The 14,884-nt window shown below is 41.5% G+C and overlaps 1 long non-coding RNA gene across 2 annotated transcripts in view; it reads right to left on the reverse strand.

The window, feature by feature from the left end:
- LOC133766618 (uncharacterized) overlaps positions 1-14,884 on the reverse strand; it is a 36,789-nt gene that overhangs the window by 17,654 nt on the left and 4,251 nt on the right. The window contains exon 3 of one of the 2 annotated variants that reach the window (XR_009866731.1): positions 9,359-9,510. The exons of the other annotated variant lie outside the window; for it this stretch is intronic. This is a non-coding gene — a long non-coding RNA (uncharacterized LOC133766618). Of the gene's footprint in view, positions 1-9,358; positions 9,511-14,884 lie in introns of those variants that run through there. 2 annotated transcript variants of the gene reach the window in all.

Consider the following 14,884-nt stretch of genomic DNA (forward strand, 5'->3'; position numbering starts at 1 on the left):
CAGAGAACTTACATCCCCAGGGCCTGGATAGTGACTGTCTGGCCCTATGTTATAAATAATAACCGCTAAAACCAATCAAAACTGTTAAAATTTATACATTTCAAGACACCTAGTAGTTTCTATGCAGAGAGTCAGCTAAAAAAGAAAATAGTGTTTTAGGAAAGCCTACATTAACTACATTAATAGATTTAATTCAGTCATGAGGTATTAATGAACTATGTCTTCTCATTCTTGCACTTGCATTGGTCATGATCAGATAGTTCATCTTTACCCCTTCCCACAAGATCTTTGCTACCTCTCATGAAACTATCAAAACAAATATTCATTTTTGGCTTTGTAACTCCCCCTAGGATATCTGCACTATCTGAGGGGCTCTACAAGAACACTCATCCAGGTATGGGAATTTCAAGCTATTAGAAGATCATGGAGATTTCCAAGGGTGTGACAATGAACCTCAGAGCTCTCTTAACATAAGGTTGGCCTGGCTCCACCTCTGTCTTGATTTTGCCAGGCAGCCAATTTTGGTACAAAATGAAACAGATGCTTTCTGTTTCTACCAGACACAATTATGCCTTTCTGAGGAGAGGAAAAAAAAAAAAAAAAAAAAAAACACCCTGTAGTGGGTATGGGAGGTCAGCAGAGGTTATAGAGGGAAAGTATTAGTAATATTTCTGTTCCTGGTACATGGCTCCATTATTGAGGGTGCGTTGAGCTTGTGTCTAGCTCAAGAATTCTATGGAGATCAACTGAGTTAATGAAGAAGAAAGTGCTGTGCAAAGACAATGAAATGGTACAAGTGACAGTGTGCCTGAATTGCGGCCATATGACTGTACTGTATGGGTAGCTATCATCATGAAGCTAAAAGAAAGCCAAGGTTAGAATTAAAAATACCATTTTGTCTTTTTACACTAGATGCATGGAATAGCCTAAATGTCCTAATCATGATAAACCTAATACCTACTACTCTTTTTCTTCCCAGTTATTCCCCGGGTGTATTAGTTTCCTAGAGCTACTGTGGCAAAGTATCACAAGCTGAGTGGCTTACACAACATAAACTTACTGTCTCACAGTTCTTAAGACGAGAAGTTCAAAATCAAGGTGCCAGCAGGTTGATGGCTTCGGTGAGTCAAGTCTGTTCCAAGCTCTTCTCCTTGGCTTGTAGATGGCCATCCCCTTCCTTTGTCATTTTACAACATCCTCCCTGTGTCTGTGCCCAAAGATCCTCTTCTTAATAATACACCAGCCGCATTGGATTAAGGTCCATCCTGAGAGCATTTCTTCAGGGCGATGTTGTAGCACAGCTGGTTAAGTTGCCGCCTGCAATGCAGGCATCTCATATGTGCACCAGTTCATTTCTTCGTGACTCTACTTTTAATCCAGCTCCCTGCTAATGCATCTGAGAAAGCAGCAGAGGATGACCCAAGTGCTTGGGCCCTGTCATCCATGTGGGAGACCTGGAAGAAGCTCCTGGCTCCTGGCTTCAGCCTGGCACAGCCCAGGATGTTGAGGTCATTTGGGGCATGAACCAGAGGATGGACGATATCTCTCTGTGTGTCTCTCTCTTTCTCTAACTCTGCATTTCAAATAAATAAATAAATCTGTAAAAAAGCTCTCATTGATCAAATAAGGTCATATTTTGAGATACTAAAGACTTCAAGATATTAACTCAACCCATAATATGTAGAAAGTTTATTTCTGAATTTAGGTACAAAGCCCCTTTTGTGAAAATGTAATTCTCCAATGACCCACTGATTATATTAATTATCTCAATTTCAAAGCACACCTCATTTCTGCCATTGAATCTATCATATTGAAATGGAAAAGGGTGACAGACACTCCTGCCCTGTAGAGTATTGTAAAGGGTGAGCAGTGAATTCAGACTTACCATGTGTAATTCCAGGAACACCCAACTTGGTTTTCCAGTCTTTTAATGTGTTGATCTTTCCTCTGAGAACTTGGGAACAACAAGTGAGAACACACCTGACCACTTTCTGCAAGATGTGTAGAAAATGTGAGACTTTGGCTATGTATGAAGCCAAACTTAGTAACACAATATAGTGGAATCAAAAACCTCTAAGGAAGGGTGTTGACTAGTGATAAAGGGAAATATCAAATATTCCTAGAAGAAATATATCAGTTATAGAACACTTAGAAATACCAGATCTCAATAAATTCTGTTAGAGAGCACACTCAATAGGGAACACAGGCATTGAACAGTCTTTTTTTCTATGGCTAAAACACCTAAAAGTTGAGAACTCCCATTTATTTTAAAACATAAAATTAAATTTACTTGCTGTTTTACTAAGAGCATTCCAGCTAAATTATTAATGGTGGCAAACAGTCTTCTCCATTGTTCCCGGAGTGCACCCCGAAGTTTGAAATATCTTCATTCTCACTTGCCATGTACTAACTTGTACTATACATCATAATGTAGGCAATTACTAAAAAAGTCTTTGATGTAGTAAGACAGGTTCTACCTAATTCTCCTCCTCTGGCTCCTCAGGTTTCAATGAGATTTAAAAAAAAAATAAAACAGGAAAACTGAAAACCTTTTTATGACGCCTTCCCTAAATTTTTATTCAAGCAATTACCAGTTTAATTATTAGCTGTAAGCCTCTCTTGCCAGCCACAAATCCTAAGTGGTAGTGAAAGCTGAGTAGAAATTCTTGGTGAAGCACATTTGCAGTTACCTCAAAATGCTTGTGGACAATGGAAATAAAAGACAAGTTTACTTTAATGCAAAAATTTTGAAATGCATGCAATAAAGGAGTCTTCAAAACGTTACTGGGAATATATATTATAAGAATACTATATGTGGATTTCAAAAACAATTCTTCACCAAAATAAACATTACAGTTCAATATTCTGTGAACTTTCTGATAGCCCTCTATATTAAAAATCTTCAAAATGACCCTTAGAAAACAACTGAAAAATGTATGTTGTTAGTTTCGTGCCTGCAGCGGAGTGCAGAAGCAGAGTCTGAAAGTGGAAGCCTTTTTACTGTTTGCAGCAGCTGGCTTTCCAGACCCCTCATTTGTTTCTGAATGTTTCTACCCCCTCATGCTCTAAACGCCCCTGATGAACTTAAATTTACAGTAACTGGAGGGGCGGGAGTTTGATACGGCAATTAAAGTCACCTCTTGGGACGCTTGCATCCCATAGTGGAGTGCCTGGTTTGAGTAATGCACTTCCTGGGATTCAGCAAGTTAATGGCTCAAATATTTGGGTTCCTAACACCTGTGTGAGACACCCAGATTGTGTTCTTGGCTCCTAACTTCCAAATGGCCCAGTCCTGGCTGTTGCAGGCCTTTGGGGGAGTGAACCAGCCTTTCAAATTAAAAAAGAAAGAGAGAGAGAGAGGGAGGGAGTGAGGGAGGGAGGAAGGAAACAGTAGTGATGACAATGAGCTCCAGGTAAATTAAAACATTGGTGCAAGGATTATGAGAAGCGAAGAATCTAACATTTCCTGAACATTTACTAGTTGATTAGGTCCGGGCATCTCCAACTTCAAAGTGCATGTGAATCATCCATCATCCAGGGAGGGCATAATTGTAACAAGTATGTTCTAAAGCCTAGGTCTGGGGAGAGTTGAGCCTCTGAAGTTTTTGAAGTATACTTTAAATATATTTACCATATATGTATCTTTGTATGCCTTTATATATTTATATACATTGGAAAAGCAGAGAGACAGATAGGAGGGGAGATTGACCATCTCCACCTGCTGATTCACTCCACAGATGCCTGCAAAAACTGGAGCTGAAGGCTGGAGTTGTGGCACAAGGGTAAAGCTATAATCTGATAGGCTGACATTACATACTGGCGCCGGTTCAAGTCCCAGCTGCTTCACTTCTGATACAGCTCCTTGTTAACGGCTTGGGAAAAGTAGTGGAAGGTGGCCCAACTGCTTGGGTCCCTGCCACTATGTGGGAGATCCAGATGAAGCTCCTGGCTCCTGGCTTTGGCCTGGCTGAGCCCTGGCCATTGTGACCACTTGGGAGTGAACCAGTGGATGGAAGATTTCTCTCTCTCTCTCTCTAACTCTGACTTTCAAATAAATAAATATATCTTAAATAAATAATAATAAAATAAAAACTGGGGCTGAGCCAGGCTGAAGCCAAGAGCCTGGAATGCAATTCATTTCTCCCAGGAGGGTAGCAGGGACCAAAGTACTTGCGCTACCAGGGACTGCCTCCCAGGGTACACATTGGAAGGACAGCTGGGTCTTGAACCCAGGAACTCTGATATGGGATGTGATGTGGATGTCCTAAGAGACATTTTAACAACTGGCAGCAAATGCCCACCCCTGCATTTAAATATATATTGGAGAGTCAATGAGAGAGAGTGCTCCTATTCAGTGGTTTTCCCAAAATACCTGCAATATCCAGGGCTGAGGCAGACCAAAGCCAGGAACCTGGAACTCAATCCAGACAGGGACCCAAGCCATCATTTGCTGCTTCTCAGGGTATATATTAGCGGGAAACTGGAATCAGAAATGGGGAAGAAACTCGAACTCAGGCATTCTGATATAGGATGCAGATTTCTCAAGTGGCAGTTTACTAGCTAAGCTAATGCCCGCCCCAGATTCTGTATTTTAAACACATATTTCAGTGACTGCTTGGTACTAGTGGCCAGATCACAGTTTATGTAGCCAGAGCCGAGAGCATTCACATCTAATATATACACTAAATCTGAGAGATAACTATTATTATCACAGACACTGAGAAAAAGTTACATAATTTGTAAATAGAGAGACTGGAAATTTGACTAACAGAAATTTTCATCCTATTTCCAGTACCCTAATAACTCCTCACAGTAACAGGAAATTCTTTGTTTTTGGGGTCAGCTTTGTGATAAAGTCACCACCTGTGACACCAGCATCCCATATGGGCACTGGTTGGAGTCCTGGTTGCACCACTTTTTTTTTTAAATTTATTTTATTTATTTGAAAGACAGTTACAGAGAGAGGCAGAGACATGCAGAGAGAGAGGTCTTCCATCGGCTGGTTCACTACCCAGATGATCACAATGGCTGGAGCTGAGCTCTTCTGAAGCCAGGAGCCAGGAGCTCTTTCCAGGTCTTTCACATGGATCCAGGGGCCCAGGCACTTGGGCCATCTTCTACAGCTTTCCAAGGCTGTAGCAGAGAGATGGATCAGAAGTGGAGCAGCCAGGACTTGAACTGGGGCCCAAATGGGATGCCAGTGCTGCAGGCCAGGGCTTTAACCAGCTGTGCCACAGCATAAGCCTCTGCTCCACTTCTGATCCAGCTTCCTGTTAATGGCCTGGGGAAAGCAGCAGAAAATGGCCCAAAGTTGGGCCCCTGTCACCCATGTGAGAGAACCAAATGAAACTCTTGGCTCCTGGCTTCAGCCTGGCCCAACTCTGGCTGTTGTGATCATCTGTGGAGTGACCCAGTGGATAGAAGATCTTTCTTTCTTTGTCTCTCTTTGTCTCTCTGTATCTCTTCACTTTCAAATAAAATAAATAAATCCTTATAAAAAAGAATTTTTTTGTTTTTTAAAATCTGAGACAAGTGTGTTTCAAATCTGTCTGATCACCTGTGGTATTTGTCTAAAACTCAGATCTTCAGCCCCTACCCCAATTTATTAAATTAGAATTTATAGATGAGGTATCTAGGAAAGACATTTTAAGTTAATGTCTAGGTGATTCTTTTAACCAGGAATGCTCAGGAAGCAATGATCATCTAGTTTGCACTGTAGTTTTGAAAATTCAAGCAGGGAATGTAGGTATTTTGTATTTTATTGGAGAGCTTTGAAAGAACATTCTCTGCTCAGGAAAAGAGGATGTCAGCACCCCTTTAATGCACTTCAACTTCACTGAGAAGGGCTCCTGGCCACACAGAATGAAACTTGTTAGTTTCATGATGTAAGGGATAGGTTTCAACCTGTATCTTATAACAGGGTGCTAAAGTATAGTATCTAATTATGTGACTTTTAATTGTCAGGTGAAAGCAACAATAGCCACAAAATCTTCTTTCCCTCTTTATCAGCTAAAACATCTTTTTCTACCGATCCAATCATAGAACATCTGTATTACAGAATAAAAGCTCAACTGGAAATATTTCCCATATCAAAAGTCCATAATTAAATTTTTTATGAGGAACTCTCAATGAGATCAGGGCAAGGGTAATTATTTAACTCTGCTTTGAAAGGGTAACTTTCAGCCAAGGAGATATCCTATAAATTTTTCACTATGGAAAATAAATAAATAAAGGGGCAGAGAAGTAGACATTTTAAAGTAAATATTAAAAGACATATCTTTTAGATCATTGATATTTTTATGTTTTTAGAAAGCACATTTATTATGCTGCAATAGTATAAATTATTAAAAGAAACTATTTTATCTTGAGTGTTAAGTGAATGTACTTATGAAATATAGTTTATTAGCTTAATAATCTATTACTTATTAACAGAACCTAATAACTTACTAATAACTAGAGTATCTTGGATTTTCCCATGTATTTCTGTGTTTTGAAGAAAATATAATTGTATATGACTTGTTCAATTGAAATCTTACATTTCTTTCCTTTTTTTTTTTTTTTGACAGGCAGAGTTAGATAGTGAGAGAGAGAGAGAGACAGAGAGAAAGGTCTTCCTCCCGTTGGTTCACCCTCCAAATGGCTGCTACAGCCAACGTGCTGCACTGATCCAAAGCCAGGAGCCAGGTGCTTCCTCCTGGTCTCCCATGTAGGTGCAGGGCCCAAGCACTTGGGCCATCCTCCACTGCCTTCCTGGGCCACAGCAGAAAGCTGGACTGGAAGAAGAGCAACCAGGACAGAACCAGCGCCCCAACCGGGACTAGAACCTGCGGCGCCGGCCAACATTTCTTAAAATTATGATTTCTAAAGTGTTAAAGGCTTGTATACGAAAATCTCACTGTGATGACATTCACTAAGAGCAGAATTTGTTCTTCAATCAATATAAACAGACATTTGGAGATGGCCCAGTCTGAGTTTGAAGCCTAGATCAAGCTCATTACTTAAGTTTTCCGAGCCTCCATTTCCTCATCTGTAAGGAAATGGTATATTTCCTTGCTGGGTTATGCATTTGACTAGAAATGGATAAATGGGCAAGAATGGAGTAGCGATTAATGAATGGTCATTATAATAAAATAGAGTATAATTGCTGAGCTGTAAAAAGGACTTCCCTACAATGACTTTCACTTATCAGGTAATCTCAAAGAATGAGTCCCTGATTACCCATTCAGTAAAGTTTTTGTTTTTACTTCCTCCGTTGGATTTCAGTAAAGCCACATGGTAATTAAATTTAGCTTATTCAAACTCAAGTGTATCTACTTGGGGTCTGAGTTGTAGCTCAATAGGTTAAGCTGCTGCCTGCAATGCTGGCATCCCATATGAATACTTGTTCAAGTTCTGGCAGCTCCACTTCCCATCCAGCTCCCTGCTAATGCTCGTGAGAAAGCAGGGGAAGATGACCTAAGTGCTTGGACCTCTGATCCCCACGTGGGACACCCGGATAGTTCCAGGCTCTTGGCTTCAGTTTGGCCTACCCTTGACAATTGTAGTCACTTGGGGAGTGAACGAACAGATGACGAGCTCTCTCTCGCCCTTCTCTCTTTATTATTATGCCTTTTAAATAAATAAAATATTTTTTAAAAAACCTGCATGTACAGCTGGCGCCACAGCTCAATAGGCTAATCCTCCGCCTTGTGGCACCGGCACACAGGGTTCTAGTCCCGGTCGGGCCACCAGATTCTGTCCCTGTAGCCCCTCTTCCAGGCCAGCTCTCTGCTGTGGCCAGGGAAGGCAGTGGAGGATGGCCCAAGTGCTTGGGCCCTGCACCCCATGGGAGACCAGGAGAAGCACCTGGCTCCTGCCTTCGGATCAGCATGGTGCGCAAGCCGCAGTGCCCCAGCCACGGCGGCCATTGGAGGGTGAACCAACGGCAAAGGAAGACCTTTTTCTCTATCTCTCTCTCTCACTGTCCACTCTGCCTGTCAAAACAAACAAACAAACAAACAAAAAACCTGCATGTATTTGATGAGAAAGAAAAAATAGGAAGAGGGAAAAAAAGTCCTCCAATTTTAAATATCTAGGCTATTTGGCCCAGTATTTCACTCAATGAGCAAATACTCTGGCATAAATATAGGAAATGTGAATCTTTCAATGAGCCTCTCAAAGTATGTTCTGAACATCTCAATACACAGAGCGTAAAACTAATATTTTGAAATATGTATTTTTGCACAAATACTTCTAATGCATAAGCCAAGCACTGCACTTTATATGCTACTGCACTGAAGAAACAATGTTTTATTTCAAAGTTGAAGGGAAGAGACAGACATTGCTGAACAGTGGACGAAGCAGACACCCGAGATGCCAGCATCCCATACGGGTGCAAGTTTGTATCCTGGCTGCTCAACTTCCAATCCAGCTCCTGCTAATGGCTTTTTTTTTTTTTTTTTGCCCAGGGATCTGATCGAGGATCCCACATTTCATTTACTGGTTACATTTTCTTAGTCCCTTCTAGTTGGTGACAGTTCCTCAGTTGTTCTTAGCCTTTTACGACTGTCATCTCTGATTTCACAAAGGTGAAGAAAAGTAAATCAAGCCAATACTTTTTTTTATATCTTAAGTATCAATTTCTTAGTAATTCTGTGTAAATCCAAAAACTAGGACATCTTCTCCAGTGGGTAGCTCACTAATTTGTCATTACACAAGAGAATGTAGCGCATGGTCTTATGCAACTGAACTGGTTGTCCAGTTGAATTTAACTGCCTGGCCAATAACAGAAAGAACAAACGACTCTTGTTCTTGAGTATTTAATTCCTTCTGGAAGCAGCCACTCCTCACATTGCCTTCCGTCCTGACCCATCAGACATATAGGAGGCTCAGCAAAACCGACTTCAAAGCCTTATTCCCATTACTTTCTTAATAGTCTTCCTGGCTTTTATTCAAAATCAAAATAAGCTAAAACTTTCAGACAAATGAGAATCATCTCACGTAGAAACTCTTGTTTAAGGAATGAAACAATTTCAATGACAGTAATCATCTGTTTAGTGGCAGCCTGTTCGAAAATCTGCTTCAACTATAAAAATTAAATGAGTATTAACTGCAGAAATAGCATCTTTTAAGGATTTTAAAGTATGGTGACAGTAATGGAAAAGTATAGTTGAGACCCAAGAGGTTTTAAAATATTTTAAACATAGTTCAAAGGGTAGTTGCTAAAATTTATGTGTATGTTAATTAACATACAAAGGCAAAAATTTCATCACACTTTTGAATACAGTAGCAGTAGCAACACATGAGTTTAAGTCTAGAGACTTTTTTTCTTTTTTTTAAAGATTTGTTTATTTATTTGAAAGGCAGTGTTACGGAGAGTCAGAGGCTGGTTCATTCTCCAGATGGCCACAACAGCTGTAGCTGTGCCGATCAGAAGTTAGGATCCAGGAGCTTCTTCTGGGTCTTCCATGAGGGTGCAGGGCCCAAGGACTTGGGCAGTCTTCTACTGCTTTCCCAAGACATAGCAGAGAGCTGGATTAGAAACAAAGTAGCCAGGACTCGAACTGGCGCCCATATGGGTGGGATGTTGACTTTACTCACTATACCACAACACAGGCCCCTCTAGATACTTTTTGATTTTAAGTTGTGTTTTTTTAACTTGCAAAGAGTTGAAACAATATTGTGGTTTATTTAGATGGTGGATTGTGATTACCAGAGAGGCGGCTTTTACCTATCTTTTTAAAAATAGACTTGTAATTTTGTAATAAATTTATGTTTACAGAAAAGTTGCAAAGATAATAAACAGAGTTCTCATAAATATTTCACCAGTTGCCCTTGTTAAACTTTAGATTACATGGTATACTGGTCAAAACTAAGAAACTAACACACTGATGTATTTCCATAAACCTGTGATTTTATTGTATTTCTTTTTTGTTTTTTTGACAGGCAGAGTGGACAGTGAGAGAGAGAGAGACAGAGAGAAAGGTCTTCCTTTGCCGTTGGTTCACCCTCCAATGGCCGCCGCGGCCGGCGCACCGCGCTGATCCGAAGGCAGGAGCCAGGTGCTTCTCCTGGTCTCCCATGGGGTGCAGGGCCCAAGCACTTGGGCCATCCTCTACTGCCTTCCCTGGCCACAGCAGAGAGCTGGCCTGGAAGAGGGGCAACCGGGACAGAATCTGGCGCCCCGATGGGGGATTTTATTGTATTTCACCAGCTTTTCTACTAATACCCTCTTTCTGTTCCAGAAACCAACATTGCATTTAGCTGTCATCTTGTTAGTCTCTTTCAGTCTGTGATGGTTCTGTTTTGCCTTTCACGACCTAGACAATTTTGATGAATACTGGATAATTAGTCTGCAGAGTGCTTTTAAACTAGAATTTATGACATTTTCTCCTAGTTTGATTGAGTTTATACATTTTTGGCAAGAATTGCACTGAAGTACTGCTGTGCCCTTCTGAATGTATCTGATTGGGGTACATGGAACATCCTGACTGGTTAAGACAATGACTTCAGACTTCTCCACTGTAAATTTACTATTTCTCCCTTTCCATACTCTATTCTTCATCAGTGAGTCACCATGTTCAGATCGCCAGCATAAGGGGAGAGATTAAATTTCAACTCTTGGGGGACAGTTTTTCTACATATATTCTTTGGAGTTCTTCTCTAAGATTTGTCTATAGAGCATTTTACAATCTAACATTATCTAGGAATCTGATCTTCCACTGATGTTGAAATAATATAATGTTTTATTGCATTCACGTTTTTGGTGGATTCCAATAAAGCATAAGGCATAGATTAAGTCTCCACCTTAACGGGACTTAAATTCTAATAGGAGAGAGGGAGGTCAAAGATAAGTAAGTAGTAGATAAATACAGATAATTATATGTTAAGATAAGTGTTAGAAATGAAACTTAGTAAGATGTGAGAGAATGTGGTAACTCTGGGGGAGGTTTTCTGACAGTGTGGTTTGGGAAGGTCAGTTTGAGGTATTGATGTTCACATTTAATAGAAAACCAGTGGCAGACAACAAGTCAGTTCTGTGGAAAACGTCCCAAACGACAGAACTGTCTGGAAGCAGCAAATTATCCTGTAATGGTTACTTCATGTGTCAACTTGAGTGGACTGCAGGGTATCCAGATACTTGGCTAAACATCTGGTTATTCTGGACATATCTTTGAGGGTGTTTCTAGATGAGATTAACATTTGAATCAGTAGGTTGAAAGAGAAGATTGCTCTCCACAACGTGGGTGGCCCTCATCCAATCCACTGAAGACCCCAAAAGGACAGAAAATCCAAGTAAAGCAGAATTACCTCTCTTTCTGGCTGTCTCTGAGCTGGAACACTGGTCTTCTGCTTTTTGTGAATTATAAAGAAACTTATACCATCAGTTCTCCTGGGTCTCCATCTTGCCAACTGAAGACATAGACATGTCCCCAGAATGGAACTGGGGGTGGTGTGACCCAAGTGCAGGCAAAGATAACCAGAAGGCTGTGAGAAATGGAGAAGAGAGGAAGCTTCCCCTCAGAGACCTTTGAGGACCATGGCCAGAGAGGGGATTGAATTTTACTCTGGAGATTGCAGGAAGGCTTTGAAGGATTCTTAGCAGGAAAATGAGACAGTAGATTACATTATTAAAAGTCCTTCTGCCTGCTCTGGGGCCCACAGATCGTAAAGGGCAGACATCAGGAGGCCATTAAAACAGGCCAAGCCAGAGATAAATGTGTGCTTCCTGGATGGGGAAGGTGTCAGTGCAAATACAGAGAAGTGGAAGGATTTGGGAGAACACTCGAGGTAGAACTGACAGGCCTGGTGTATCACAGTGTGCTTACACAGTGTGCAATCTATTTTTAAAAGAAAAAGTTAACTTTCTTCTTTTTTTTTTTTTACTTTTTGACAGGCAGAGTGGACAGTGAGAGAGAGAGACAGAGAGAAAGGTCTTCCTTTTGCCGTTGGTTCACCCTCCAATGGCCGCCGCGGCTGGCGCGCTGTGGCCGGCGCACAGCGCTGATCCGAAGACAGGAGCCAGGTGCTTCTCCTGGTCTCCCATGGGGTGCGGGGCCCAAGCACTTGGGCCATCCTCCACTGCACTCCCTGGCCACAGCAGAGAGCTGGCCTGGAAGAGGGGCAACTGGGACTAGAACCCGGTGTGCCGGCGCCGCTAGGCGGAGGATTAGCCTGTTGAGCCACGGCGCCATCCAAAAGTTAACTTTCTTTCAGAAATTTAGGAAGTTGAATTTGTCTAGGGAGAGGTGGGATCAGAGTTCTGAAGAAAAGCACAAAGAAACATGACCAAGGGTGTTCACTGAAGCATTATCAGTAACAGCTAAAACCAGAAATGTGTCCCATCCATTTGGACTTGGTAAGACAATATAGCCACGAAAACAAATGCAGCAGATTTTTATACACTAAAAAGAACTGATGTTCAAGACATTGCTAGTGAAAAAGCCTACAGCAGAATAATAGCACAGTGTAATCTGCTTGTGTGAATTAGAAATGTCTATCATTGTGTAACTATGAAATTGGAGAAGACCCCTAAAATTTACACTAAAATGTGGTCCCTTAAAGTTCTCTAGAAATGCTATCTGGGGTGCCACATGTGCTACCGGAATTTGGGGTGCGTTATGATTTCACCCCAGGCTTATTTATTAAATCCCCGATATTAATAAGCCCAAGAGGGTTCTTGCCTAATATTTAGAGAAGAATTCTAAATATCGGCAGAGATAAATGAGGCAGCATGGTACATTTTAAGCTTTTGTTTAGAGAGAAAGATGCATAGGAGAGTGAGAGCTTTATTTAAGAGAGAGAGAGATGAATAGGGGTTCATACCGAGCACCAGGAACCAGCCACGTGGATGAGCATCTAGGCCAGGAAGCCTAGAGCACATGGCCCGAAGGCCATGCACTCTGGAGGCGTGGGGCTACTGCCAGCCCCTTCCTAGCAAGAGGCCAGGGAAAAAGAACTGGGCTGGGCCACACCATGTCTGGCTTTTAACCCACTTCCAAAGGGGAGTGGTTAATTAACCTGATTGGCTGGTGGGCACCCAGGTGTGGCCAAGTAGGGGCATGAGGTCACACAGGGGCATGACGCAGGTGTGGTCTTCCAGTTCACAAATCTGATCAATTTTAACCTGTATGCATGCCTACTTCAACTATATTTAGCATTATAAGTAAAAGTCTAATAAAACTGATCAGAATCTGTTAACAGTGATCACCTCAGGGCAGAATGCGGTTTTCACTTCATACTTCCGTCTTAGAAGAATTTCTTAAATAACGAGAAGGGACAAAAAATTAAGTAGAGACACATGCAGTACTTCTAGGGTTAATAGATATTTCAATGATTTCTTTGAAGGGCTGGCACTGTGGTGAAGTAGGTTAATCCTCCATCTGTGGCCGGTTCTAGTCCCAGCTGCTCCTCTTCTGATTCAGCTCTCTGCTATTGCCTGGGAAAGCAGTGGAAGATGTCCCAGGCACTTGGGCCCCTGCACCTGCATGGAAGATCAGAAAGAAGCTCCTGGCTCCTGGCTTCTGATAGGCACAGCTCTGGCTGTTGTGGCCAACTGGGAAGTGAACCAATGGATAGAAGACTTTCCTCTCTGTCTCTCCCTCTCACTGTCTGTAATTCTACCTCTCAAATAAATAAATACAATTTTAAAAATCATATATTTGAGTCCACTTTAGGAAATAAGTTCTACAAATATAAATATTATTTTTCTTTACAGAGAGTTTACATTACTCTCAACAATGAAAATGGAGAACAGGCACTTAGCCTGTGAGTTAAAATCTCTGTGTCCTACATCAGAGTGGCTGGGTCTGATTTCCAGCTCCAGCTCCTGACTTCAGGTTCCTGCTTATGTAGACCCTAGGAGGTAGCAGTGATGGCTCAAGAGATTGGGTCCTGCCACCCATATAGGAGACCTGGGTTGAGTTTCAGGCTCCCAGGTTCGCCTTTGGCCTGGTCCTGGGCCACTGTGGGCATGCGGGGAGTGAATCAGCAGACTGGTACTCTGTCTTTCTGCTTCTCAAAAAAATGATCATTGAAAACTGAAGATTGTTAAATTGAAATTAGTATTTCCAGGATGAAGTTGAGACAGTCTTTGTTCATTGCCTTTAAATTAACATGAAAAACAAGTGGATAAGTTTTCTTTGTGTCATATAATTAGCTGATACATCACACAATGGTTTTTGTGGTTTGGTAAAGAAATTGACACACAAATTTATTTGTGAAACGAAACAAAAAATTTCTTTTTAAGTTGTGCTTTAGGAAGACTATTAAAGTTCAGTTATCTTTGAGCACCAAGACTATGGATTGTTAAACATTATTCTCATTTTCTTCTTACCTTCTTTCTATATTTTCCAAATTGTCCCTAACAGTCATAAATTATTCTTTTTTTAAAAGAACCTGGGATTTTTTTTAAAAATTACATTAAAGTCAAATGTTTAGGGGTCGGCACTGTGACATAGTGGGTAAAGCCACTGCTTGCAGTGCCAGCATCCCATGTGGGCGCCAGTTCAAGTCCTGGCTGCTGCACTTCTGATCCAGCTCTCTGCTTTGGCCTGGGAAAGCAGGGGAAGATGGCCCAAGTCCTTGGGCTCCTGCATCCACATGGGAGACTGGAAGAAGCTCCTGGCTCCTGGCTTCGGATGGGCTCAGCTCTGGCCATTGCAGCCATCTGGGTAATGAACAAGCAGATGGAATACATTTTCTCTCTCTCTCTCTCTCTCTCTCTGTGTGTATGTATGTATGTAGCTCTGCCTCTCAAATAAATAAATACATCTTTAAAAAAAAGTCAAATGTTTATAGAGCCAGGCATTTGGTACAGTGCTTAAGTTGCCTGCCTCCGATCTCAGAGGACCTGGTTTGAGTCCCACTTCCCTTCTGATTCCAGTTTCCTGTTAATATGCATCCC

Source organism: Lepus europaeus, chromosome 9 (genome assembly GCF_033115175.1).
Source record: "Lepus europaeus isolate LE1 chromosome 9, mLepTim1.pri, whole genome shotgun sequence".
In the NCBI taxonomy this organism is placed as follows: Eukaryota; Metazoa; Chordata; class Mammalia; order Lagomorpha; family Leporidae; genus Lepus; species Lepus europaeus.